General features: G+C 33.9%; 1 long non-coding RNA gene across 3 annotated transcripts in view; it reads right to left on the bottom strand.

Moving 5' to 3' along the window:
- The window catches only part of LOC120340919 (uncharacterized), a 92171-nt gene extending 64273 nt beyond the window's left edge, over positions 1 to 27898 (bottom strand). The window contains exons 1-4 of one of the 3 annotated variants that reach the window (XR_013480355.1): positions 27749 to 27898; positions 27585 to 27670; positions 27217 to 27346; positions 15030 to 15137 (exon numbers count right to left, since the gene is read on the bottom strand). This is a non-coding gene — a long non-coding RNA (uncharacterized LOC120340919). Of the gene's footprint in view, positions 1 to 15029; positions 15138 to 27216; positions 27347 to 27584 lie in introns of those variants that run through there. The other 2 variants (XR_013480354.1, XR_013480356.1) reach the window with 2 other exon arrangements.

A 27898-nucleotide genomic window follows, 5' to 3' on the forward strand; every position in this document is an offset into this window, starting at 1 on the left:
GTTCAGCATAATTCTCAATGATGTCCGACATAAATTTATAATAATCATTTTTGTACTTCTGATCTCGAAGCATACGCTTCTTCAGCTGCCCATGTCTTTTTTGAGCAAGAGGCAAATTATTCGGAAGGTTGATTTGTTGGGATCGTAAAGGTAACGGAAGTTTGTAATGGCCATCCTTTTTAGTGATGCCATCTGAGAGAATTTTTAGAAACCTGTGGTCTTCTGCTGACATATTTTGTTGATTGCCACAGTGCTCAACAAAATCAGCATTAAACATCGAACACACCTGATTGGGAAGTAATACTTCTTTTACTTTAGTGGAGAAGACAAACTTCTCCACGGGATCGACTTTGGAAGTAGCACCACATGCTAGCATCCTATGACTTACATAGCAATCATTATCACCATGGCAAACTTTTCCAATAACACCCCATCCAAGTATGGATCTTTGAGCATATGGCTCAGTTTCTAGACCGGCTATTATATCTCGAGGTCTGATAGCATTTGGTGCATTGCTGCCTATAAGCATAGAAACAGGGAGATCTGGCATATATGGCATTAAGTGCTTGGCTACATCAGCTAAATGTTTCCACTTTTTGCAGACTTCAGATTTGGGAATTTGAGATCTCTTGACAGGGATCTCATCTCGGGTATATGCTCTGGGAACAGATGTAATATCTTTATGATCATAACTAGAGACTTGAATATTTTTAAAAACCTTGCAACGAATTAAGTCATTGCAGCTGGACATAGTGGATAATGATATCTGGGTGTCAACACCCTGTAACCCCAGTTGCTGTAGCAACTCACCTGTGATAAAACTTGTTTTAGACTGGCCATCAAGAAGACAGTAACATAACACTTCTTTTGAAGTGTTACCTTTGACCCATACTGGAATAATCATGGATTGGTCCACACCATCATGTTGGTCAACTATTGAGCATACTTCAGAACAGAAAGATTGGTTACTTTCAGTCTGTTCTGGCTTATTGTCAACATGAAAACATGTCAAATGGCCCTTATTGCACTTTCTGCAAGAAGCCACGTTTTTGCAGGACTTTGCACTATGACCCTTGGACATTTTCACTTCACAAGAATAACATAAAAAATTATCCCAGAACAGTTTCCTTCTTTTTACCAAAGTAATTCGTAAGAATGTTTGACAATCACCAATTTTGTGAGGCCCATTACCATGCAAGCAACTATCTCGTGAAACATTAGTGCTAAAGGAATTTTTATTCATTCGATGACCATATCTCGAATGATTAGACTTACTATTTTGCTCAGTATTATACTTGGACGGGTTGAAATTCTCATCAAAAACTGTCATCTTAGGACAATGCATCACTGAGGCACGATTTAAAATAAATTTTGCAAACTCCTCGAATGGAGGATATTTGGGGCAGTTTACCTTCAAGTTATCAGAGGTGTTTACATTAAACTTACACTTCCATTCATAAACTGACTCTTTCCACCTGTTAAACAATGAAGAGGGCAAAACTCTTTTGATTAACGCACATAGCTCTGAGGGAAAATCGAGAATTTTTAAATCCTCTACAACCTTTTTAACCTCAACAATTTGCTGAAGGAAATCAGAAAATGCCAACATGCCTTTTATATCATTTGGGCCAATTTTAGGCCATGATGCCAGTTTTGTTCTAAAGGCTATACTAATGACACTGTCATCACCATAGCGATCTTTTAAGGCCTTTTTAGCTCTTTCATAAGAATTCTCGGATTGTAATAAAAACAAACCTTCAACCATACTTTTGGGTTCACCTGTCAAGTGACGTTCAAGCAGATTCATTTTATCTGCGTCATCAAGCAACCTTTGCTCAACTAGCTTTTTAAATGAACTCTCCCATTGTGGATATTGCAATGGATCCCCATCAAACACCCTAACTTTGGCTACAGGAGCTCTTTGGACTGATAAAATGTTACTCATTAAATTGGTCATATCATGGGAAAGATTGCAGGTCTGTGGAGGAAGAGCAGCACTATTCACAGTGGGAACAGAGATATTATTATCATTACAATGAGTTGGTAAGCTGCCTGAATTGGCAGACACAGTGGTAGTTTGTGTACAACAGTTAAAGGGAGCACTAGCAAAACTAGATACATTTGAAACATTTTGTGATACATTAGAAACAGTAGGCACTGATGGACATGAATTTACATTAGGGGGTGGCAAAGAAAAGCTACCAACATTTACAACACCAGTGGAAATGGCATCTTGGGAAGCACTAACATTAGCAATGGATGGTCGGGGATTGATTACAGGACTATAGCTCGATGCTTGGCAGGGAATATCAACAACAGTGGATAAAACTTGATCATGATTAGAAATATCTGAATTATTTAGCTCCATTTGAGGATTAATAACCATGCACGCTGGGGCCTTATTTAAAATAGGAGATGATTTTGAATTTGCATTAAAACAATTATTATTAGGATTGAAATAATTATTTGCACCTCTGATTAGATCCACATCAACACTGAAAGGATTTTCGGCCTCTTCAGCTTGAAGACAAACTAGCGCCCTGGCTTTTTTCTCCGCTATCTCTTTTTGAATCTGAAGTTCCTTTTCTTGCTCTATTAGAAGAGACTGTTGTTTCTGAAGTTCCTTTTCTTGCTCCATTAGACGAGACTGTTGTTTTCGAATTTCTGTTGTGGCTTCCATCGCGGCAACTTCCTTTTGCAATTCGAAAAATTCCTCTTTTGCTGAGACTTTGCTTTGATGAGACAATGAAGATTTCACACTGGTTACAGATCGAGCAGAGCTGTGTCGCTTTGAACTTGGATGATGCGATCGAGAACATTGGGATTTTTCTTCTAACTCTAATATTTTCGGGCTAGCAGTTTCAGAAACTTTTACGATATTGTTAATACATTGTTCATAACGACAAATGAAATTATTCAATTCAGTTTCCTATAAAATGTTCTTCATATTTTTGACAATGGAGGATAAACTTGATTTGTACTGCACTAGTTTTAGAAACACCTCTTGGATACCAGAACTTTCCACTTCATGGAAGGCTGATTTCAATGAGTTACTATTTTCTTCACTGCTAGTGGTGACAGAAGTCATTTCAGCAGCAGAGAATATTTTGATTGGTTTGCTTTTTGAAGTTTCACATAGGGATGAGATTTCCAAACCATCTTTTGAATTAGCAATATGATTTCTTCAGATTTTGTTGACATGATTAGATGGTGGTAATCTAATTGCAGCTGATTACAGGATTAGGATAGGCCTACGCGGCCTTCTCAGCAGCACAACTTACTGATTATATGACGTTTTGCTGCAACAGTTGCAGATTTTGACAATGTCCTCCCGCGGTTTGATGGTGTATTTTACTATAACGGCTCAACGCCATACGATGGCGATGTGCTCGTTAGGGTGATTGGAATAAATAGATCGTACAGGCACTTTATTTTTGATGACGCGGTTCTGTCTGAGTTCCTTTCAAAGTTCGAAACGATTGTCCAAAGCAGTTTCAGAAACTTTTACGATATTGTTAATACATTGTTCATAACGACAAATGAAATTATTCAATTCAGTTTCCAATAAAATGTTCTTCATATCTTTGACAATGGAGTAGTCAAATCAAATCAAAATAATCAAAATAGTAGTCAAATAATGATGAAATAGTTGTCAAACAGTAATCCGGTAAAATACAGTGCTATTACACAGGAGGGACCAATAATAATTATACAAAACAGGAAATAGAATTATATGATGTAAATTTAAACTACGCCTAACTAATAATACTAAAACCCCCCGATTGATTAAGATACAAATTTATACGTCCTACCTCCAAGCGGCTCACGCCGAAAGAGATCCCGCCAACACCAAAATGGTCAGGGTTCAATGCCCTAAGTTACGGTTGCCAGTTTAGTTACAATGAGAGCGGTCACTGTTTAGAATCATGGCCGCTACACTAACTATATATAGATATGATTACTGCGTTGTAATTACCACAAAAATAATATTTTATCAAAGTTTTCGCAAACCATGAACATATTGGCTTCCCCCGTAAATATAAGAAGCTGATGCAAATTCCTCAAACATAAAAGTTAGCGATAAGCACAACATTTTTGTTACGAAAGAAACGCTATATCAGTTTTTACGAGTCTATGGGAACTGAATTATATTCTGAACCGACCATGCGAATAGAATATTTCAAATTTTTTTCACAACAACTGTGACAAGTGAAAAAAATATATTATGTCAATTCCACAAACCTATTGAACACCGCAAGAGGTATTTAAATTCAGTTTCATTTGTGTTGTGTCGCTATTGTTACATTTGGATTGGAGTAGCAATAAATGATGCCGCTTTTGTTGGCTATACAGAGTAGTTATATTCATTCTAATTATCAAAGTAAAGTCTATATTGCCGGGATAATCATTTGTTTTTCTCGTAGTTTGCCCTGGAATGAAATTGTCGAGTCAGAGAATTTTTTCGCAACAAAAAATGAGCCACGACAGAAAAAGGTTGAGAACCTCTGGCTTAGACCGTAAACCAGAAACCCTTATTTTTATCATAAAATGCTTTACTATGTTGTACATTTTTTTAAGGAAGACAATTCCTTTGTTTTGCAGAAAATAAAACCCCCCAATTTATCAACGGTGACTCAATACAATTCATTTGATGATTATTTGGATGTATACATCAACAGAGTGAAGACATCTTTAGACAAAGATAACAATATAACAATAACAAACGTCATGTCAAGTTACAAAAATGATTATGCAACAACTCTTTTAACAACGGGACTATATTCAATTCATCTTCCTCGTAGATAAATACATTCAATTCATCTAATTTGCTCATTTTGAACGGAGAAAAAATGATTGAGGATCCAGGACATCAGGTTTGTGCACGATGTACGCTGCTAATCATTGTTTTACGAGCCCTTGGTGTTGCGTAAAGATGAGGTAAACACCACAGTTTGATTTAGTTCATTTGATTTCAGTATAATTCGTTTACCAGACTCAGGGTCAGGACTTGTATTGGTGATCATTCAACCATGCGATGACGTCATAGTCTTAAATGGTGTGATATTAAACTAAGAAAAAGTGCGTACGCAGAATTTGGTCGAGGGGCATATACAAAATTTATAGTTTCTGGCCGTATATTTTTATTACTTATCGATTTTAATCGGTAAGTATGTTGATAGGTATTTGTCTGTCTGTTTGTTTGTCTGTTTATTTGTCTGTTAGATGCACGCGATATCTCACGATCGCAAGATCGAGTTTTGCATGTGCATTCATCATATGTCGTACCAGTAGCCTATTGATTTTGGATGAATTATGTCGTATAATTAGCGAGTTATTAATTAATTAGTGATGAGACACAAGGTGTCACTATGGAGTAAGAGCGCTGTTTTGGGGGATCCCCTTACTTTCAATCGATAAATCTTCGGTCTCTGACGATATTCTCGTTTTATGTTTTTGTAGCTTTTAGATATTTCACAAAAAGGGAAAATCTAACGTGACACAAAGTAAGATTCGTTAAAATTCATTATGACGTAATAATGATTTTATGTAAAATGTGTTGCGTTGTCATGAACAAATTTCTAAACTATGCACGTACTTTAATATGAGGTCCAAACGTAGTTACTAATTCTTGTATTATTTTCAAATTTAAAATTAGTAATAATAAGACAAGTTTTTTTTATCAAGACAATAACAATCTTCAAAACATCTAATTACCTAAACTCTTTGACCCGGATTGTAGGAGGTTTATTTATATATTAGAAAACATTGAAGTACCAAACTTAATAATAGTCAATTGATTTGTAAAGGTAGAACGAATGCAAGATTTCCTCGGGATACCAAGGCTTCTACAACCAGCAGATTTTGTTCGAAATTCACGGAACAGCCTATATTGTATTCGACCATGGTGGAATGGTTACGACTTTAAAGCGGAATTCAACAATTCTCCGGATTGGGAGAAAAATTTGATATGTTTGTCAGAAACAGACATAAAAATGAAAAAGTAAATGCAACGAAAAACCATATTATTGAATTGAAAAACCTTTATCGATCTTATAACAAAGAACTTTATAATATGTTGGAGATAAATTTCGGATGGCTATGAATTGTAGTTGCCAGTTTTTACCCAACTAGCACTGTTGAACACTGTAACACACTGCTTTCGTAGAAATATAAGGTACTTCTCGTCATTCTAAAATTTAATTAAGCATTGCGAATTTTTTCTATAAAGGGAGCTTTGGCATACTGTTACCCGAGTGTTGAAGTCCAAACCTACATTGACAATAAATCATAATTCCCCTGCACCAATTTTTATCTCATTTTATCAGTAATAATTGTTGTTGGCGACAGGTATATTTTTAATATTTGTGTTATTTCGTGGTTGTTAAAAAAGATGGAATTTCCGTTTTTTTATAATTCTGGGTAAACCATGTAGCAGATGTTCTGCATCGCCATGTCTCATTTGGGCGCTTCAGAAGTATATGTGTACCAATATGGAGGTAGGCTAACTAATTTTGTTCGCCTACTAAACATCAAGTTGTGTAAAGAGACTGACACCTATGGGCAGGGGGATATTCACTTGTCTAACACAGGCAGTCCCCGAACTTGTAATAGAATTAAAATAAGGAAAATTAGAATAAAATTATGGCCTAACCCTAAACTGGTATACATACTACATGAGTACCCTCATTTGCTCAACATTTTAGTCCACAAATAAACTATTCAAATCAGTAGGTCTCGGGACATTGATATGTATCATTCGTTTCTTTTTTGTTTTATGGAAGTTTGTTTACTATAGCAACAAATATTCGAACTTGGTGTGGCACGCGATGAGAATATTTCAGCATCTATCCTTATTATAGTTATGAAGGGTATAAACAATCAAAATTCAATTCAAGGATCAATTGAAATGATATTGACTGCATTATCACATCAGAATAAACAATACGAAAAACCATTATACAAGGAGCTGCTATATTATTGTAATACCCGGAATCTTTTCGATTCAGAATAGACTTGAAATTTTGGACGTGACATCTGTACCCGAGCTGTCTTATATGCGAGACCAACGAAACTAGTCCAACACGCTTACTAAGAGGCTCCGTTAGAAGAAAAGAAATTATCGCTGTACAAGCCGAAACTTTGGTTTTAAATACAACTCTCTGAAAATCTTTCAAATTAAATATTGCTCCTGACGTAAATTTGTATTTTGCAATAACTGAAATTGTCAATATTTAATATTTCAAAATGTTATAATTAAATATAATTGAATATGTAATTAATAAAGTTTAGAATGCCAGCCACCTGTTGTTGTCGCAATAGTCAAATAAATACATATTTACTGTGCCTTCCAAACATTCTTACATATTTACCTTCAAAAACAGTATGAGACCATTAAATATTTAGTTTATGTACAATTTCTTTGTTTTAAGTTATCGACTTTATTAAATCTCGACCACACGGGGCTCATCATTAGTTCATGATTTAATTAACTGTATTTCGACATATCATGATAAATAATTAGCAAGATGGAATTTGATTTTCGTCAGAACTATCCCTTTATTAAACGCAACACATCGACTATAAATTTAGATACTTATTGAGACAAAGAAGGACAGATGTATAATGGGTTTAAGAATTACGAAAAGGATAGAATTGTGATGTATAGTGTTCGGTATACGTAAATTTTATCCCAATAAAATAGGGTCAGTGAAAACCAATATCCATAAAGTTTTCTGTGAATAGTGTTTAAACCCATTTGCATTCTAATCGAAGCTTTAGTTAGCCAGGTAGTCATAGGCGCATGGGTATAAGTATCCTCGGCTGGATGTGGCAAATGTTCGAATATAAAACCGCAAACCCGGGAAACTAACCTTATCTTCAGATAGTAATGAAGTTGATTAATAGTATATACCAAGTTCCAAATTTGAGATATATATCAGATTTGCCTTATTTTATAATTGTATTGACGTTATAAATCAGTTATAATTTACTACAAACAACCGAAAGCTGATCCCTTTGTTTGCCAATGAAGCTGGCCAATAGCCTACTGTTAGTTTATACTCATAACTCATATTTTTAGAAGAAATGCTACAAATCGTGATGTTCGCGCTCAAGCATATACCGAGTACCAAAGCAAACTTTGGTTTGCGTGTGGATACTAACTCTGTCAAATGAGCGAGTCAGTTTGTTTGGTATTCATTAGATCATTTTATGTTTTTTGTAAAATAAAAACAAAAACTAGTAAAGGTATAATAATCGTCTGTGATTTCTACACACCAAGTGTTTTTAGCTTCTGTGATTGATTCTAATGATGCGAAGATGGAAACATGTCAAAATTATATGACTTTCGGATCATGCAAATTCGGGTATAGGTGTACAGTCATCCACCAGAAGAACATTCCGATTCAGAATTATTTATTGCTACTGTAGCGGAACTTTCAAAGGGTAATAACTTAACAGTTGGAATCAAAAGAATTGATGCTGAAATTCCCGAAACCTATTTTTTTCCGAATAATCCCTGGTGTCGAGCAAATGCTGAAGTTGGTGATCTTGTGTTATTTCAAAAATCAAAAAAAGTGAAGAAGATACGAAAAATGTCAGGAAGTTGGAGACAACCACTTGATTATAACTGCGGTAGAATAGTTAAAATATTGTTGAAGGCGATCCAACATAAAGTCAACCGGATGAAAATTAATGTGATATCAAATCTGGTTAAAGCTTTTACAATAGACACTGAAGGAACCGTACGTTATGATGACGCTTTCAGCATTGAAAAGTGTAAGAAATGCAGAAAACCCGAATGTAGTAAAATAGGAATACACATCTCTGCCCAGTCGACAGATACAAACCCCCTATATACAGATAAAAATGGGTTTTTGGAAGGTCGTGTTACATTGGGGCTGTCATTTTATTTCCATACCTCCTGTTCTCCGAATGCAAGCGTTCCAACATTTACTCTAGTAAACATCTTCAAAACGTATCCCTTTCTGAAATTTGAAAAGAAAGAAGAGTTTAAAATTCTCTGGAACCATTTCATGAATGCCAAATATCTTCAAAGGTGTAGTTATAGTATTGTAGCTCGGTCACGAGAAATTGAAGATTGGAAAGTAAATTTACTTGTCGGTAAAATGATGCATAGCTACAACGACAGCGCAAAGAAGTATATTTCGGGTCATGTAATCACTAGACATACATCAATTCAAATAATGAAAAGAGAAAGCAAAATTCTCCTGGTACCACGTGATTTTTACGATGGCGTAAAAAGTATTATATCAAAAACATGTTTTGGTGTTGAAGAACTCGCGCTTTTTCTAGCATCTTCCGATTTGTTTCTTTCTGTGGAACCAACGGACTCGACTAAAAGAGGCATTAAATACAATCTAGGAGTTAAGTTAGCATCAGACTTAATTCAGGAAGATATACCGCAATTTACTTCGCCGCTGCGAAAACTTCCGAGCAAGATCAATCAGCAAATATTAATGAATTCGTGTGTGTCACCGAGCTCGACCTTGTTTTCGCGAGATGATTTGCTTGGTCTGCTTTGTATTCGTTACACAGATCCATACTTGGCTGACGCTTTGATAACCAACGTTGGCACGAATACCTTTTCAGTCGCATATCTTTTCAACAATATAAGACGTCGTATACGCCATTTTCAACCAACAAAAACAATACGTTATGATCAACTTCACTATAACGTGGAAAAGACAGTTGAAGACGAGAAGACTATTGTGCTTCTTAGAAATGTTCATTGTGAACCTGGTACTTATTTCAATCAAGAATACGTTACTTTGATTCGCGGGAACATTGATGAAATTTTGGAGGATTGGGGAAATGAAAATGTTCCGGAGAAAATTAAACAATATTTCGAAGGATCTCAACCGGAATCAATTCGATATCCCTATAAGAAGAGAGGTTGTGATACATTGTTCATCGTGGAATCCAATTTTCTTGTTAAGCTCCAAGTTTCAGAACATGACGTTAAAAGAAACAAAGAACTCAGCTTAAGATTACTCATTATCGGGCCAAATTGTCATTTGTGTTTGACCCATATCAAAAATCCTGAATTAGCATTCACATCAGATAGAACAGACATAAATGCTCTGGGTATCATGGAAAACATTGAATTTTTGAAAAGTTCATCCACAAGCGAACACAAACCTGTGATTGTACGACTGGAAAATGTTCAAGTTCAGTGGGATTCAACGTTCTATTCGGGGGGCTCGTTCATAAGTTTGAAACCGGTTAACGTAGGCGATTTTCTTTGTATTCGCCAAGATATTTCTGAATGCAAAAGTAGACCACCGTATGTTTGGGTAGCCCATGCAATAGTCAGGGAAGTTGCAAATGAAAAAGTTTTGTTCTCGGTGTGCACTTTATCACAAAATGACAGATCTTGTGGAACAGGGCGTTTTTCAGTGGAAATTATACAAATTCCAAAGTGTCTTCAATCTGACGACGGAATCGAAAAGTCCAAAAGCACTTGAAGTGTATCACCTATTTTTGGGATAGATTTTAGTTTTGTTCAGTCAACTTGGGCATTAACGAACTGCAAAATTGTAAAAAAATAATCATTTATATGCAACACCATGCATTTGCTTCAATATGTTATTTTGTTGATGTATATATTTCCTTTGTTTGTTTATATAATAAAAACAGGAGGAAGTTCTTAAAATGAACAACCGATAAATTCTATCATAACAAATCCTTTCGATAAATAACTTGAGCATGTAAATAAATATGCAAGCTGTTTTCAATATATATATATGCATATTCTGTATTTTCATGAAAGTAGATTTGGGAACTTACAGAGATAGACCTCGCCAATATTACCGTGTCAGCATCACACAACAAATTACAATAAATAAAATGCCCGTGGGGAATTCTAAAAAATGAAAAATACAGTCACAGTTGAAAAGCTTTTACCTAATGTATCAAAATATTGAATCAATTTAACAACTTTAAAGTTTTATTATACTTAGAGAGCGCAAAACGATATCATATACATATCGTAAAATATATCAATTTATTTCAGTGGTTTTGTATTGTCATTTTCACCTCTTAAGCTTTGATTTCCAAAATTAAAAAAATTAACATGCTCATTATTTTCAGTTGTGGGGAATTGTCTTAATGAGTACATAAGGATAGTTACTGAATATATTAATGCTTTTAACCACTTTTTATTAATAGTTAATGTTATTTTTTTGAAATAAGGATGTTGCCTCAATTGATCGTCAGACACGTAGCAAAATATTCTGGTATTGCGGTATTGTATTTTACATATACATTTAATTCGAAAAATAAAAAATACACTGCCGCCGCTGCACAAGAACCTGCTATTTATATGTGAAGACAGCGATCTTTCGGGTTCGGCATAGACTTGAGATTGTGGCCGTGTCAATTCTTACTCAAAACTTTTACCTGAGATGCCAATACAACAAGTCCAAAACTATTACCGACAAACTTGTCTCACTCGGTAAAGTCGTAGACCGCTTGGCAATTTGTCAATATTTAATATTTCAAAATGTTAGAAATATATTTGAATATGCAATTAATGAAGTTTAGAATACCCACCACCTGTTGTTGTCGCAATAGTTAAATAAATACATACTTACTGTGCCTTCAAAACATTCTTACATATTTACCTTCGAAATCAGCATGAGAACAATGAACACATAGTTTATGTATAATTTATTTTTTCCAAGTTATCGACATTATCTAATCTCGACCAAGTAAGGCTCATCATTAATTTGAGATTTAAATAACTGTATTTCGACATATCATGATAAATAATTAACAGAATAAATGTTGATTTTCGTCAGAACTACAACTTTATTAAACGCAACACATCGAATATAAAATTAGTTTCTGATTGAAACAAAGAAAGACGCATAATGGGTTTGAGAAAAGGGTAGAATTATGATAGACAATAGCACTCGGCTACATAATTTTTATAACCATAAAATAGGCCCAGTGAAAACTAATATCCATGCGAGAAGTGTTCGAACTCGTTAAATTCTAAACAAAGCTTTAGTTAGACAGGTAGTCATATGCACGTGAGTATAACTCTGCCAATAAGTTTCCCCATTTGGAATGCGGCAAATGTTCGAATTTAAAACCGCAAACCCGTGAAACAAACACAACTATAATTTCAGGCCCTGGCAATCGGGACATCTGATACATTATGTTGCTTGTATAAAAAAAACTTATTTAAAAAAACTCATTGTTAACTAATAGAGTTTAGATAGTAATGAAGTTTCCAAATTTGAGATATATATCGGCTTTGAGTTTATTTTTATAATTGTAATGACGTTATGAATTAGTTATAATTTGGTTCAAACAACCGAAAACTGATTTTTTGTTTGCCAACAAAGCTGGCCAGTTCTGTTTGTTTATACTCATAACTCATATGTTTTTTTTATAAATGCTCCAAATCATGATATTTGTTTTCAAGCATACAGAGTTTACGCCATATCCAAGCAGACTAGAAAAAAAAACGTCCGAAAAAAAAATCACAAATGGTGACTATAACCATGAATGCTGCAAAATAAATGTAGATATATTGTATTTACTCTAATCTTTTTCTGCTAGAAAATCTATTTTAAATTGAATGACATTCATTGCTAATCCTGCTGAAAAGCAAACTTTGTTTCTGCATGGATACTAAGTCTGTCACATGGGCGAGTCAATTTGTCTGGTATTCGTTAGAATATTTTATGTTTTATGTGAAATAAAAAAAATTTAGTATTAGTATAATAATCGTCTGTAATTTATACACGCCAAGCGTATTTAGCTGCTCTGATCGACTCTAGTGATGCAAAGATGGGGAAATGTCAAAATTATATGACTTTCGAATCATGCAAATTTGGGTATGGGTGTACACACAGTCATCCAGCAAAAAAAAAACATTCCGATTCAGAATTATTTGTTGCTACTGTAGTCGAACTTTTAAAGGATAATAACTTAACAGTTGTAATTAAAAGAATTGATGCAAAAATTCCCGAAACTTATTCTGTTCTAAATAATACTTGGTGTCTAGCCATTGGTGCAAACTGTGGAAGTGGTCGTACATGCAAATAGTTAGCTTAGTCGTATAGGATGTCACCACCGACGTTCAAGCGATTAACGCGTTCGGAAGTGAAATATGTACCAAATATACACCCAAATACCATCTCTGTGGTGTAATACATTGTGTATAGGCAGTCAAATGATTTATCCTCGCACATCTATCACTTTATCCGTTTTTATTTATTATCTCAAAAATCCCTGACAATATGTTTATATTTTCAACATTTACATATTTCCTGTTCACAGTGAATCATTCTATTAATTAAGCATAGTTTCTAGTTAGTATTGGGTATTATTGTTTCCTAATATAAATTGGAATCTGTCGTAATTTTGCATGCAACATATATGCAACATTGTTTGTAGCAACATTTACTCTTTTGTGTAGATTTATGAATAAAGCTTGTTTCCGAAGAATCTTATCGCAACGGCAAATAGAACTCCACTACAACATTATTGAGAGAATTTCATATTCCAACTATAATAAATAGGCCATTAATCGTCGGAATAATTTTGTTGTTTTTAAAATGGAGCAATAATAAGTAATATTTATTTGTAAAAAAATTTCCATTTCGAGCAAAACCTATTTATTCTGCCAATTATACTTGTAACAGTGTATATGCTTTATATTAATATATTGAGAATCAAAGTAGGTTGAAAATTGATAATTCAATTTTTACTAATACATATTACAGATATTTGAGATAAGACATTTGCTGGCTAGGCTAGGTCCTGTTTTCTTCAAGATTACTGATAAACAATGTGAAGATGAGTAAGATATGCAGAGTGTACGACAATTTTGGAACGTGCCAATTTGGATATAAATGTAAATATGATCATCCAACAAAACACTTCAACTCGGAAATTTTTACTGCAAAGGTAGAAAAAATTAGTAAAACTAATAGGATTATAATTCACAGAATTGACGATGACAGATCAGAAACTTATTTCTTTCCAACTTCTCCCTGGCATCGACTGGATGCTAAAGATGGAGATCTTGTGATATTTCAAAAATCAGAGAAAGTAATAAAAATTTACAATGAAAAGAATCAAAAATATAATATTGGCAGGATAGTTATAGTAATGCCAACATCTATCGGTGATCAAACCGGCGTAATACAAATCAATAGAGTTCCAAATCAAATCCAACATTTCAAATATAAGTTCCAAGACAAAGCTTTTACGTGGGACACTGAAGGAACCAAACGTCGCGATGACGCTCTCAGTATTGAACTATGTCAGAACAAAGAAAACTGTAAAAAAATAGGAATACATATCATTGCTGATTCTATATGCTCAAATCCTTTACATATAGATGAATATTCAATTGGTTTTTCGAAGAAAAATACTAATCTGGCTCTTTCATTCTATTTTCATACTATCTGCTCTGAAAATATAATCGCACCGACATTCAATTTAGTACGAATCTCGAAAGAATATTCATTCAGGGAATATCTGAAAGATCCAGAGAAGAAGAAAGAGTTTAATGATATTCTTTAGCCATTTTTCATGGATACTAACTACATTCAACGGGGACGACATGTTATCGCGTCTACCTTGGGAAGTAAGTATTGAAGACTGGAAAGTAAGTTTACTTGTTGCTAAACTTATGCACCGCTACAACCAATGTGCAAAAAAATATGTTGTTAGCAACTACAAACTGTTGGTAATTACAAAATGTACATCTATTGCAACAGAAAAATGGGAAAATTGTGATAACAGTCTTATTGTCCCACAAGATATATACAATGAATCACGAAGCGTTATTTCAAAGAAAAAAACTTGCGTCGAGGAACTTGCGCCTTTCTTGGCTACTTCAGATTTATTTCTCTCTGTAGAGCCACCGCAGTCAACTAGAATGGCCGTGAAATGTCATCGGGACGTGAAGTTTGACTCAGATTTGCTTGAAGATGATATCGTAGATTTCACCTCACCGTTGCGGAAAAGTTTTAGCAAAATCAACCAGCAAATACTATTAAATTATATTCTTTCGCCGAGATCACTTCTGTATTCACGAAATGACTTGCTTGGTCTGATTTGTGATCGTTACAAAACTCCACACTTGGCTGACGCTGTGATACCAAATGTTGGTGCAATTAATTTTTCAGTCTCATATATTTACAATAACGTAAAACACAATTTGATTAACCTGAGACCAACTAGAAAAATTTGTTATGGCGAACTTCACTACAACATGGAGGTCGAAACTGAAAATGGGAAGACCATTGTACTCCTTAAGAATGTTAACTGTGATCCTGATAATTACTTCAATCAGAAATACGTGAATTTGAATCGTGACAACATTGACGAAATATTAGTGGATTGGGGAAATGAAAATTTTCCGGAGAAAATCGAACAATTTTTTGAAGGTCAAAATTCTCAACCAGAATCAATCTTATATCCTTACAATAATATCGGTTCTGATACATTGTTTACTGTGGCATCCAACCTCAGACTGAAACTTCAAGTGTCAGAAAAGGACGTTGGAAAAAACGACAAACTCAGCTTAAGATTGATCAGTATCGGGTCAAATTGTCATTTGTGCTTGACTCACATAAAAAATCCCGACTTGGCATTCATATCGAATAGAGCAGACATTAATGCTCTTGGAATCATGAAAAACATAGAATTCTTGGAAAGAGCACGTACAAACGGACGAAAACCTTTGATTTTACGTCTTGAAAATACTCAAGTAAAATGTAATTCAAAATTTTATTCTGGAGGATCCTTTATATGTTCGAAGCCGGTTGGCGTGGGCGATTTACTTTGCATTCGACAAGATATTTTAGAGTGTGGTACTTTACACTACGTTTGGGTAGCTCATGCAGTGGTGAAAGAAATCGCGAGTGACAAAGTTTTGTTTTCGGTTTGCACGTTATCACAGGATGTTGAGTCTAGCGAAAGCCCTATTTTTTCTGTGGAAGTTATACACATTCCACAGTGCCATCAGCCTAAAATTGGAAATTAACGGTCATAGGCTTTTGTATTGTATATCAGTTTTAAGCGTTGATGGATACCAACATACATGCATTAGTTTAGCGCTTCTAAAAACGTAAACAACATGTATTTCATATAAATAGGGCTTTTCATGTACATATATATGGATTTCATCACGATAATTTTCTATAGATTTTTGCATTTCTAACTGCATATTTCAGCTTTAGCAAATATATTCAAATGTTCATTCAAATAAATAAATACCCTCTTTTATGTGATTGATAATGTTTATTTTCAGAAGATACGTTCCCATTTTTAATATACATGTGAAAGTTGTCAGAATGTACAATTTGCAATGCATATCATTCACTTAATATATCAAACAGCAAATCAAGAACTAATGAAAGTTCCAAAGATATGCATGTCTCTGAAACGAGCATACAAGCATTCATTTGAAAACAAATAAATTAACAATGAAGTTAAGGAGTCCCGGTATACAACAATATCATTTTGTGTTCAAACTAATTAAAATAGTGTAATATTTTTGTTGTTTTTGTGGCCTACCTATGTGACGTAATCGTTGAGGTATTTGTAAATAATCGTTTACGTAATTGTGACGTAATCATTGAATCTTGCTTATTAGACACGGAAATAAAGAAGGGATTCGAAGCTCGTAGAAACATCCATACTATCCTTTTCCACTATTTAGTATCAACCATAAATGTACCATCTAATAAAAATGAGAAGTTCGGAGTCATCAAGAATGTTAAAAGTTGCTTGTTTTTGATTAGTCCATGGTGACATCATAGACCAGAATCCAAATTAACTCCAACTCTGATTAGAACCGTTGAAACCAAAATCGATTATTCATAATAACTTCGTTAAAAAATAATTTTACAAGTTTTTTGAAATATGTTTTATACCAGTCCATATCAAATCAAAATTTCATTCTCCGAATATCATCAACATAGAAACAAATTTAATTCTAACGATTTCAAAATAAATATAAGTAGATGTACGTACGTTTCAATCGGTACGACGTACATTATTACCTGAATTATTAATTGGAGTTTAGACTTATGACATGTAACGATATTATGTTTATTTTGAATATGTATTTGCTGTTAGATTAGGGTATATACAGGTTGGGCCAAAAAATGTTGTTCAGAATGTAAAAACGGTAATATTTTTTGGCCCATCCTGTATATATATGTATATACTGCTCTATATCTTTTTAATAACAGTTTTTCGAATTGAGAATTTGATTATATGTTTTGTATATCGTTCAAATACTAAAATGAAACCAATGAAGCTATGATTATTCATCACTGTAGGGGGCGATCTTCGTACAGAGAATTTTGGGTTCAGAAACAGTTCTATCAGGTAATCCTGGGTTATCTTGTACAAATCAGAGCAAGAAAATTAACAAATAATATTGTAGACTCAGACTATTTCTATAACATAAGGCTGAGGTTCGAATCAAAGATTATGTACATAAAATGAGATGCTGATCTTGTAAAGCTCGATTAGGTGTCAAAATTTTGCAATGATCAGGCTTAAACACAAGTACGATGAAGCAGTATCTGGACCCAGGAATCGATTCATCGATGCAAAATTGATGCACTCATGCGCCTCATAGCCAAGTACTGCGTGTTTTTTTGTTTTTATTTGTTTTTTTTTAGAGAACGTAAAATCAATCAGGACGATTTTTGAAAATAATGAATAGTGAAAGTATGACATGTCATTTTAATGTTAAATAAACTCACTGAAACACAATATACAGGCAACTCCAATTAATTACAATACAATATAATGACAATAGAGAACTAATCGAGACTTTTCATACGCTTTTTATATGACATTGGCTTGAATAAACATTATAAAATTGCCTCATCATAAGAAATTAATCCGCTCCTGTCAATTTCGCCCGTTCATCCGAATAAGGAATTTATGATTTAGTTAATTTATTGTATTTATGTCGAGATTATTTTTGAAACCTTATATATTGTTTTATACGATATAAATAATCATTCATAATCTTTCTTACAACATTTTTTGAATTCGATCTTGATTTTTTTGAAATAGTCTTTTATATTTTCGTCAACCAAGTATTTGTGAATTTTTGAAAACAGTAGAAAGAGGAAAATTTTGATTTTATTAATACCAAAGTGTAGTCATTACCCGAATTATTGTGAAATATACTCTTTGTTTAGCAGGCTATATAGCAAATTTTAAGATTTAAGAATTGACGAAATTAGGTGTATGCCCAAGGATTGGGCTGGTTTCAGTGAATGAAAAATCTCAGTCCGTTTGATATTTTAAAAACATTTCCTTCATGGACTAGTTAAAGCTCATCAATGTTATTTAAATGAAAAACATATATATCTTTTAGGTTTCATTAGCAAAAATTAATTAGAATTTTGAAACTTTCATACTCTGGAACTTCATTAAAAGAGTCATTGCATTACAGAAAATTTACTTTGTGTCTATGGAAAGATTTGATGCATTAATTAAGCCATATTCTTAATAGTTTTTATTAGTTTTGACAAACGAACTATCATATTACAAGATATCACTATATATATATATATATATATTACGACTCCAAATATCAGGGGTGCCAAACCTGCTTTCGACCGCGATCGACTAAAATCTTCAAAATAGCTCGCGATTGACTGATCGGCCCAGTCTCAAATACTGTATGTGTGTATTGTATTTTGCGCATTTATTAGTACTTTATTTTTGCTTCTTTAAAATACTGGTTAGGGGCAATTTTTGGGATATTTTATTAAATTCACTCAACTTTAGACGCGATAGACTGCTCGAGACATGGCGATTGACCGTCGATCGCGATTGACGTGTTGGCGACCCCTGGAATAGACGTTTGGTTAAAGCAATCTTAAAAATCTATAAATGAAAAAATCAATACAAAAAGCTAAAATAATGAAGCAAAAACATATAATTAAAGTAGGCATAGAAAAAATGTTGGTGACTGTTTTTGCAATTTCGCAGTTACAATTAGGAATCTGTATAACTTCAATCGAAAAATATCCACTGTCATGATGGTTGTCATTTTGCGATAAAGTGCAAACTGAAAACAGAACATTGGCATTAGTAATTTCTCTGACAACTCCATGGGCTACCCAAACATAACAATCAGCATCGCCTTTAGAGATATCTTGGCGAATGCAAAGGAAATCTCCTACATGGACCGGTTTTGTACATTTGAACGAGCCTCCCGAACAGAACATTGAATCCCAGTGGACTCGAACACTTTCTAGTCGTAGAATCAAAGGTTTTCGTCCCTCTGTAATGGCTCTCTGCAAGAATTCAATGTTTTCCATGATACCCAGAGTATTTATGTCTGTTCTATCTGACATGAATGCCAATTCGGGATTTTTTACGTGGGTCAAACACAAATGACAATTTGTTCCGATACTGAGTAATCTTAAGCTGAGGTCGTCGTTCTTTCCAACGTCCTTTTCTGACACTTGAAGTTTCAGTCTGAAATTAGATGCTACGGTAAACAATGTATCAGAACCGTTATTATTGTAAGGATATAGAATTGATTCTGGTTGAAAATTTTGACCTTTAAAAAATTGTTTTATTATCTCCGAAAAATTCTCATTTTCCCAATCCTCTAATATTTCGTCAATGTTGTCACGATTCAAATTCACGTATTTCTGATTGAAGTAATTATCAGGATCACAGTTAACATTCTTAAGAAGTACAATGGTCTTTCCATTTTCATTTTCGACCTCCATGTTGTAGTGGAGTTCGCCATAACAAATTTTTTTAGTTGGTCTCCAGTTCATCAAATTATGTTTTATCTTATTGTAAATATATGAGACTGAAAAATTAGTTGCACCAACATTTGTTATCACAGCGTCAGCCAAGTGTGGAGTTTTGTAACGATCACAAATCAGACCAAGCAAATCATTTCGTGAGTACAGAAGTGATCTCTGCGAAAGAAATGAATTTATTAGTATTTTCTGGTTGATTTTGCTTGAAATTTTCCTCAAAGGTGAGGTGAAATCCACGATATCATCTTCGAGCAAGACCGATGCCAACTTCACGTCCCGATGATATTTAACGGCCATTCTAGTTGACTGCGGTGGCTCTACTGAGAGAAATAAATCTGAAGTAGCCAAGAAAGGCGCAAGTTCTTCAATGCAAATTTTTTTCTCCAAAATAACGCTTTGTGTGTCATTGTATATATCTTGTGGAACAATAAGACTGTTATCACAATTTTCCCATTTTTCTGTTGCAATAGATGTACGTTTTGTGATTACGTTGCCACCAACATATTGTTTTGCGCATTGGTTGTAACGATGCATGAGTTTACCTACAAGTATGTTTACTTTCCAATCTTCAATATCTCTCAACCTAGAAGCAATAAAATGCCGATCTTGATAAAGAGATTTAGTATCTATGAAATATCTCCACAGAATTTGAAACTTCTTTCTTGGACATTCCATGAATGAATATTCTTCCGAAATTCGTACTAAGGTGAAGGTTGGTGCGCTTGCATTCACAGTACAATTGGTATGAAAATAAATAGACAGAGCCAACGAGTTATTTTTCTTTGAAAAACCATTTGAGTATTCATTTATATGCAGAGGATTTAAGTTTGTGGATTCAGCAATGATATGTATTCCTATTTTATTACAATCAGATTTTCTGCATTTTTGACATTGTTCAATACTGAAAGCGTCATCGTGACGTTTGCATCCTTCAGTATCTAACGTAAACGCCTGCACCTTCATTTTTCCTCCGATAATTTTATCACCGATAGCTTTTAACAATATTGAAACTATTCGACCAATATTAAGTTGACTTCCTTGTTGTGGTTTCCTCCAATTGTCTTCTTCGTCGTGAATTTTTATAACTTCATCTGATTTTTGAAATATCACAAGATCCCCGTTTTCAGCATTTTTTCGATGCCAGTAATTTTTAGGCAGGAAATAAGTGTCTGACTTTTCATCTTCAACTCTTTTAATATAAATTCGGGGTTTTGCATCACTAACTTGCTCTACGACCGCGGCAAAATATTCTGTGTTTATATTTTCTGATAAATGAACTTTTCTACATTCAGATCCATACATGCATGCTCTAAAAGTGATATAATCTCGGCATGTATTCATTATCACATTGCAGTAGAGATATTGAGGAAATCAGGGCGATCAAATGTCCTAGATTAAGAATCTGTATTTGTGAAAATTGACTGATTAGTTTTTAACATATAATACAATGAAATAAAATATTAAAACAAAGCGTATAACATATGCCTAACGAATGATGTTGCAAACGCATTGTTTTAATTTCTGTAAGTTTCGTATATAAGTCAGAGCTGTAGCGATAAATTGAGAACAATAATTACTCTGGAATGTGCCCATTAAATCGTGAAAAAAAAATAGTGAAAATAAATAATTCTCGTTTGTGATAACTTTGAAAATCACGGATCCTTAACATTTCCGATTATTGTCGATTGTTTGATCCTATATTTTCGACAAACATGACGATAAGATTAAAAAATATGAAATCATAATATTACTTATCAATGATCTCAGTCTCAAGCTTCATACCTCAACTAGTTGACTGGCCAAAACAAACTGTAATGTTTATATTTAAAGCTCGACTGCAGTAGCTCCCAACATGTTTCTACACTGGTGGCGATATTGTTTAATTGAATTAACTAATGTACGATATCATTATAGTAACAGAACTTTAGCCAATCGCTCGCCCTGTGAACCTCCTAAATCTTTTACCAATAATACGTTCAGAATGACTACGCGCTCTACAACGACAGTAAAATGTTCTTATGAGTAGGCGTAATCAAGCGTACTCAGTCAGACCTAGCCAGGCGTAGCCAAATTTCAAAAACATTTTAGCGCCATTCTTTGAGATATTGTTTGATATCAATGGCTAATTTTATTTGGCTTTGTTTGAAGCGAAAGGCACGAGTGAGCGTCCAATTACGTCATTATACAAAATATATTCAACGAGAAGTAACTGAGGTGGGTTCGCCCTACTTGACGAACAAATATTTCAATGAATAAACAAGTACAATTTTATGTGAAAATTACCTGAAAAATTATTACCACAGTAAGACAAAACAAAATAATGAAATTAATCCAAAAATCCAGTACAATTACAAGTATCTTCAACACAAAAGGACGGTTCCTAAATTGAAAAATTCTGAAAAACTACTTTCCCCTATTATTCGTAACAGTAATACAATGAGATTTATCCCTAAAATGTTCAGGGCTGAATCAATTCGGGTCGTCAATAGCTTTTAATCTAATATATCGCAACGTCCACAGCTGACTATTCAAGTGAGATGCGAAAAGGTTGTTCGAGCTATATACTGTCAACTTGCTCACCATCAAATAACCTAGCTCATCAAATATAAAAACTTACTAAACCTTTTGCTTCATGAATGTGCAAATAGTATAAAGTGCTACGAAAATTTCAACGAGATGGGTTCACCGTTGTGAGTGGCATAACATCTGTTATATTTGTACAGAAAATTAAATTGCACTTGTAAAATATGACATCTGCTCATATAATTTATTATACAGGACAAGCAACAATAACATAAAAAAAAAGGAAATTTTAAAATGAGGGAGTCCATTTTAATTAAAACATAATAAAAAGTTTGGGAGCATGCATATCATTGTAATCATTTGATGGAACTTTGTCAGCAATACATATTTGAATAAAAATCGGTTGGTGTTTTATGTCGAGTATGAAACAGGCCCATTAGAATACTATTTGTAGAGCTATTTTGATAAAAAATTAGGAATTGTTTTAGAAATAGTATATGATTTATTTTAGAAACGACATTTAGTTAGACGTTGCACGACACTAACAACATATATCTCTACCAACAAAATAAAATTATAACATTGTAGCTAATGTAGAAATTACACGTTCGCGTTTATTGTCGCTAAATTTTGCAATGACTGAGGTTTTTACCATTTTATTTAAGAATTAATAGAATTTATTAATCTCAGCATTACTTAAAATACGTAGTTCTAAGTTTAAAAAAAAATAAATGTTTCTGAAATCAATGCAAATTTTCATATTCAGCTCAATCAAATTTGTTCGAATCCTAAAACTGCTATTGAATAAATATAAAGCAGTATACATATATATTTATATATGCCTCAAGCCTCCCAATATTTCTCAATCACTATAACATCGACCAACTCAAAACTATTAAAATCAGAAATACACCATGTGTTTTTCCTTAATTAAAATTGGAACAAATCTTTCTTTGTCCCAATCATCCTCTAAATTCTATTTGATTTGTTGTGCTTGAAGACTTCGTATGTTTGAAAGCAATACTATTCGTTTTGTTAAATATTAATCAAATAGTACATGCTATGTCGAAATAATATTGCTATCGAATTGTGTTAAATCATAAACCAATTAGGGAACTTGGTTGATCGAGCTTAAAATGTACTTGATAAATTTGAAAATGAACATAACCATTGTGTTGTATTGATTGTTATCTGGCAACCTTGTTTGATGTTGTTTTCGAGTAACTAAGATACATAGCCAAAATGTATTTATTTAATAACTCCAATAGCTACTCGCGGGTGACTTTTTAATGTATTTTCAATTTTCGTGACATTTCGAAATATCAAACATTAACACTTTCCGTGTTTGGATAATTGACGTCAGCTCTTATATTTAATTTGATTACTTTCCTGACAGTTGTATCCGAAACTACAGTATCGGCTACTACAAAAATCTATTTTTGCGATAAACAGTTGTTGAAATAATTTCCATGTAAAATATATGATAAATTTTACCTAGATGTTGGTATCATGTACGCAAAAATTCGTTAGTTCGAAGCCACGATTGTTTCATTCACTCATTTTGTAACTAGCGCCTCCGATTCCGAACGGCTCTGCCTAACTTGAAGTTACGTTATTTTTAGAAATAGAGAGTAAAGGCCCATGTCTTAATTAGGTCATCAAAACGACAAACTTGCCTTTCCCATTCTAATAGATTTTGTATTAATGCCTTAACATTGGAGAAAATCTTGCATTAACCTTTTGTGATCTTCAGATAAGGAAGTTCGGATGGAATTATGATTTGGTTTTTTTTAGTAATAAGTCGAAATTATCGTATGTTGAAACTACTTTTTCTTTTTTTCTTTTTAATCGCCAGTGACATTAGTGATCAGTAAATATATAAATTAACAGGAATTTCCCTGTTCGTGATTTCACCCAAATTGATTTTCCAAATACGAATCTAAAAAATTGGAATCCTGCAATAAATTTTCTGATATTTTCAGAAGTCGCGCAACAAACATGCTCTGCGTCGCTTCATGATGGAGGGTTGGAGCGCTGAACTTCGTAAAAACGAGGTTAACAAGCACGCAAGTAACTGTGTCTAGCGAATTCTCGGTTTCGTTACATTTGAACCCAAGTACATCTGAACCCACGACAATTGCACCTGTATAGTATCGCACCTATGGAAATTGCACTGGATATTTGAACCCAAACTAATCCTAACCCATGGATTTTAGCACCCGCATTTAGATTGAACGCGCGTATATACGGGTACAAATGTATGGGTTCAAGTGTACGTGGGTTCAAATGTGTTGTCACCGATATCTCTTATGTGCGATTCATAAATTATCTTATAAATACATCTTACGCATTGTCGTCGTTGAACAAAACCATTCACTCTCTGATCACTCAGCCTTAAATTGCAATCGCCAGCTACCCGGGCAGGCCAAGCAGTTGTTTGACCAGGCGGCTTGCTCTGCTGTACTTTTTGTAGTCTGTGTTTTTGAGATTAGGTCGTGTAACAGTAGTCTATGGATACTAGAGATATACCGATACCACTTTTGTCGCCGATACCGATACCGATACCAGCTAAAAACGCCGATACCGATACGCCGATACTACAAAAAGGCCGATATTACCGATATTCCGATACCGATACTATGTAATTATTACTTAATTAGGTATGCTGTGTAGGGCAGACGGGTTAAAACAATGGTCTTTAAGCGTTGTTCATAGTACACATTATTTCAGATCGAAAAAAAAGATATATATATCACATAATATGAAATTAATGTTTGGTTTCCATATGCTGAAACTGATTAAGATACATTGTACAGTAACGCTAGTAATCTCGGTGTTCAATTAGAAAACTCATAAGCCGGGATGTCTAATTTGAATTTAATGTTAATAATGTTTAATGTTAATTTAATGTTTTTTTCCTTCATTATTTTATAATATTTTACAATTGCTATCTTATATTTTGAGACAGTCTAGGGCTAGGCGGTCAAGTCAATATATCTATAAAGAAATCGTGTAGTTAAGCAGAATTAAAATTAATACCTGTGTAGTGGGATAATTGTGTCGGAATTTAGTTTATCGATGTCGACGGACTAAATGACACTCGTACTTGACGACAAACAGTCAGAATTTATACCTGTGCAAAAGTCCATGTGCCGTTAATAAGGAAGGACCCCAATTCCACTGTATGATTTAAAACCGGGCGCCTAGTTGCTTTTTGTTATGTGCTGTGTTGATATATTTGTTCATAAAAACTATGTAATATTAAAAATGTCAATAAAAAAATTTGACAGCGAAAATAGCCAAATTAGTTGAGCTAGTTTAGCTGATAAATAGCTAAAAACACGTGAATTCTATTCTCTCGCAGGGATGGGGACATGTATGGCTCATAGCTCACGATCTCTCCAGACAAAAATAAATTAAAAAGTAGTATTCCAACTTATTTTTTAAAACATTCTGGACCATATCAAAAAGGTAAATATATCGGCAATATCGGCCTTAATCTAACCGATACCGATACATGGCCGATACCAAAAAAATGGCCGATATTGCCGATACCTATACCCGATACCGATACATCGGTACATCTCTGATGGATACATGAAATGTTCAAGTTACATGTTGTGAACTACCCGTGTAACAGACAATGGAATGAGTGAATTGCCAAAAAATAAACAAACTCGTAGGCCGTAATTGATGTTATCGTATCGGTATTGATGTATTGCGTTAGTCAACAGATACTGTAATATATTATCAGTACCGGTCCGAGTGTCTTTTAGGTGAAGATACGGGACTCATCAAAAAAGGAATGAATGACTATTAACTTTTAAGATTAGTTTTTCGTCATTGCAATGCTAGATTGTGTAATCTATATAACAATAGAGCCAATCTTCAAAGGAAAACAAAATATTTTCCCAAAAATCAAATTCTAGACGAAGCTGAACCTGGGGACCATCGTAACTCAATAGTACCGGTACCCGGACTGCCCTAGCTTTACCAGGTCCTGTAACAATGACAATTCATGCGTTTTGTGTCAACATAAGATGAAATGATAAAGGATTTCGACTCACAGCTGCAGTATTAATTTAATGTACTTTTTACCATTTACAGCAACTCACCTTACCTCCCTAAAGTGCGTCACAGGTATCGAAAAACCATCGATTTCGCGTCGCTAGATTTTGCCGTCACGCTTGGCGGATTAAAAACCGTCTTCCCATAAATAAAAAAATATTACAGCGAAATTTTGGATGAAATACCAGATCTCGTAAAAAATTTAGGAATAAATAAACGAAATAGCGAAAAATACGATCTTTATTCCCTGACAATTTCAAAGCAATTGGTCCATTAGTTAATGAAAAAAGCGATTTTTTTTATACGGTAACAGAAAGAAGAAAATTCTGACAACAATAACTAAATGATCCATAATTCCACTTCGTGTCCATCACCTAATTTTTTTATGAAGTAGGCAAACACAAAGGCAAGATTATATTAACTTGAATCCCCGCTAAGAATATGCCAAACTGTTGACGAGGAAATTTTGGTCTTGTTAATTTGTGAGCGCTCCAGCGTGTTAACTAAAGAAGATTAGCGAATGTCAATTTTTTGAGAAAATGAGAGAAGGAGAAAATATGCGAAAAAAAAATTCTCTTGAATATATACTATGACTAATGTATGTCAATTTCCCGTTTTACGCTAAAGTTGATGCTTTACAAACACATTAAATGGTAACGAAGACCCCCTGATTAGGAAAAAATGTCTAAGAAAGCCTCTTTCAACCAGAAAGTTGCTCTTGTCTGGTTTCGGGCTTAGCGTTCTAAGTTAACGGCGATGTTGCTTATCAATGCTTTGATTTACAATTAAAAATTTATGACAATTTAAAAACTATTCCCACCATCTCTGTTCTTCTGAAAGTTGTGATAATTCCACCACGGCAAAATATGAATATATCGATTCCGACATTGAAAATAAAGTCCAATCTGTAGAAGTCTTGGAATTCCGAGAAAACCTTGAAATCTCTTGCTCTATTGCAACGGGTATATATATTAACATTAAAAGTTTAAAAAAATTTCAATTCGAAAGCCTCAGATACAAATTTCATGCAACAATGACTATAATTTATCCATAAAGACATTATCTGGAATGAAAACACAAAACAAAATAATGGAGACTCTTAGAGACTTTTGATTCTCATAAAAACAACATTTATTCTGAGAAAATATTTGTAAAACGATTTATAAAGTTTCGCAATAATGCACTAACCTTTTCGGATAGAACATAATCTTGTTCAAGCATCTTCCAAAAATTTGACATCTTGATTACTACTCCAAGTGAATATACTTTGCATCCTAAAAATATTAGAACATTGAAAATATGCTTCAAAATTATCGCCTCGTCTGCGCTGTAAACCTCATGGTTACACTGACTTGAAACATACAGCAGTCACATAAGATATTCGAATTATTCCTGTGTCGTAATTAAATTGAGTAGTTGGCAAGCAGGCCAAGCTTCGCTACTCAGCAGGTGAACTAGTCAAAACAAACTATAAAATATTTGACTTTGAGCTCTTTCGCAGT

Source organism: Styela clava, chromosome 14 (assembly GCF_964204865.1).
Source record: "Styela clava chromosome 14, kaStyClav1.hap1.2, whole genome shotgun sequence".
NCBI classification, from domain to species: Eukaryota; Metazoa; Chordata; class Ascidiacea; order Stolidobranchia; family Styelidae; genus Styela; species Styela clava.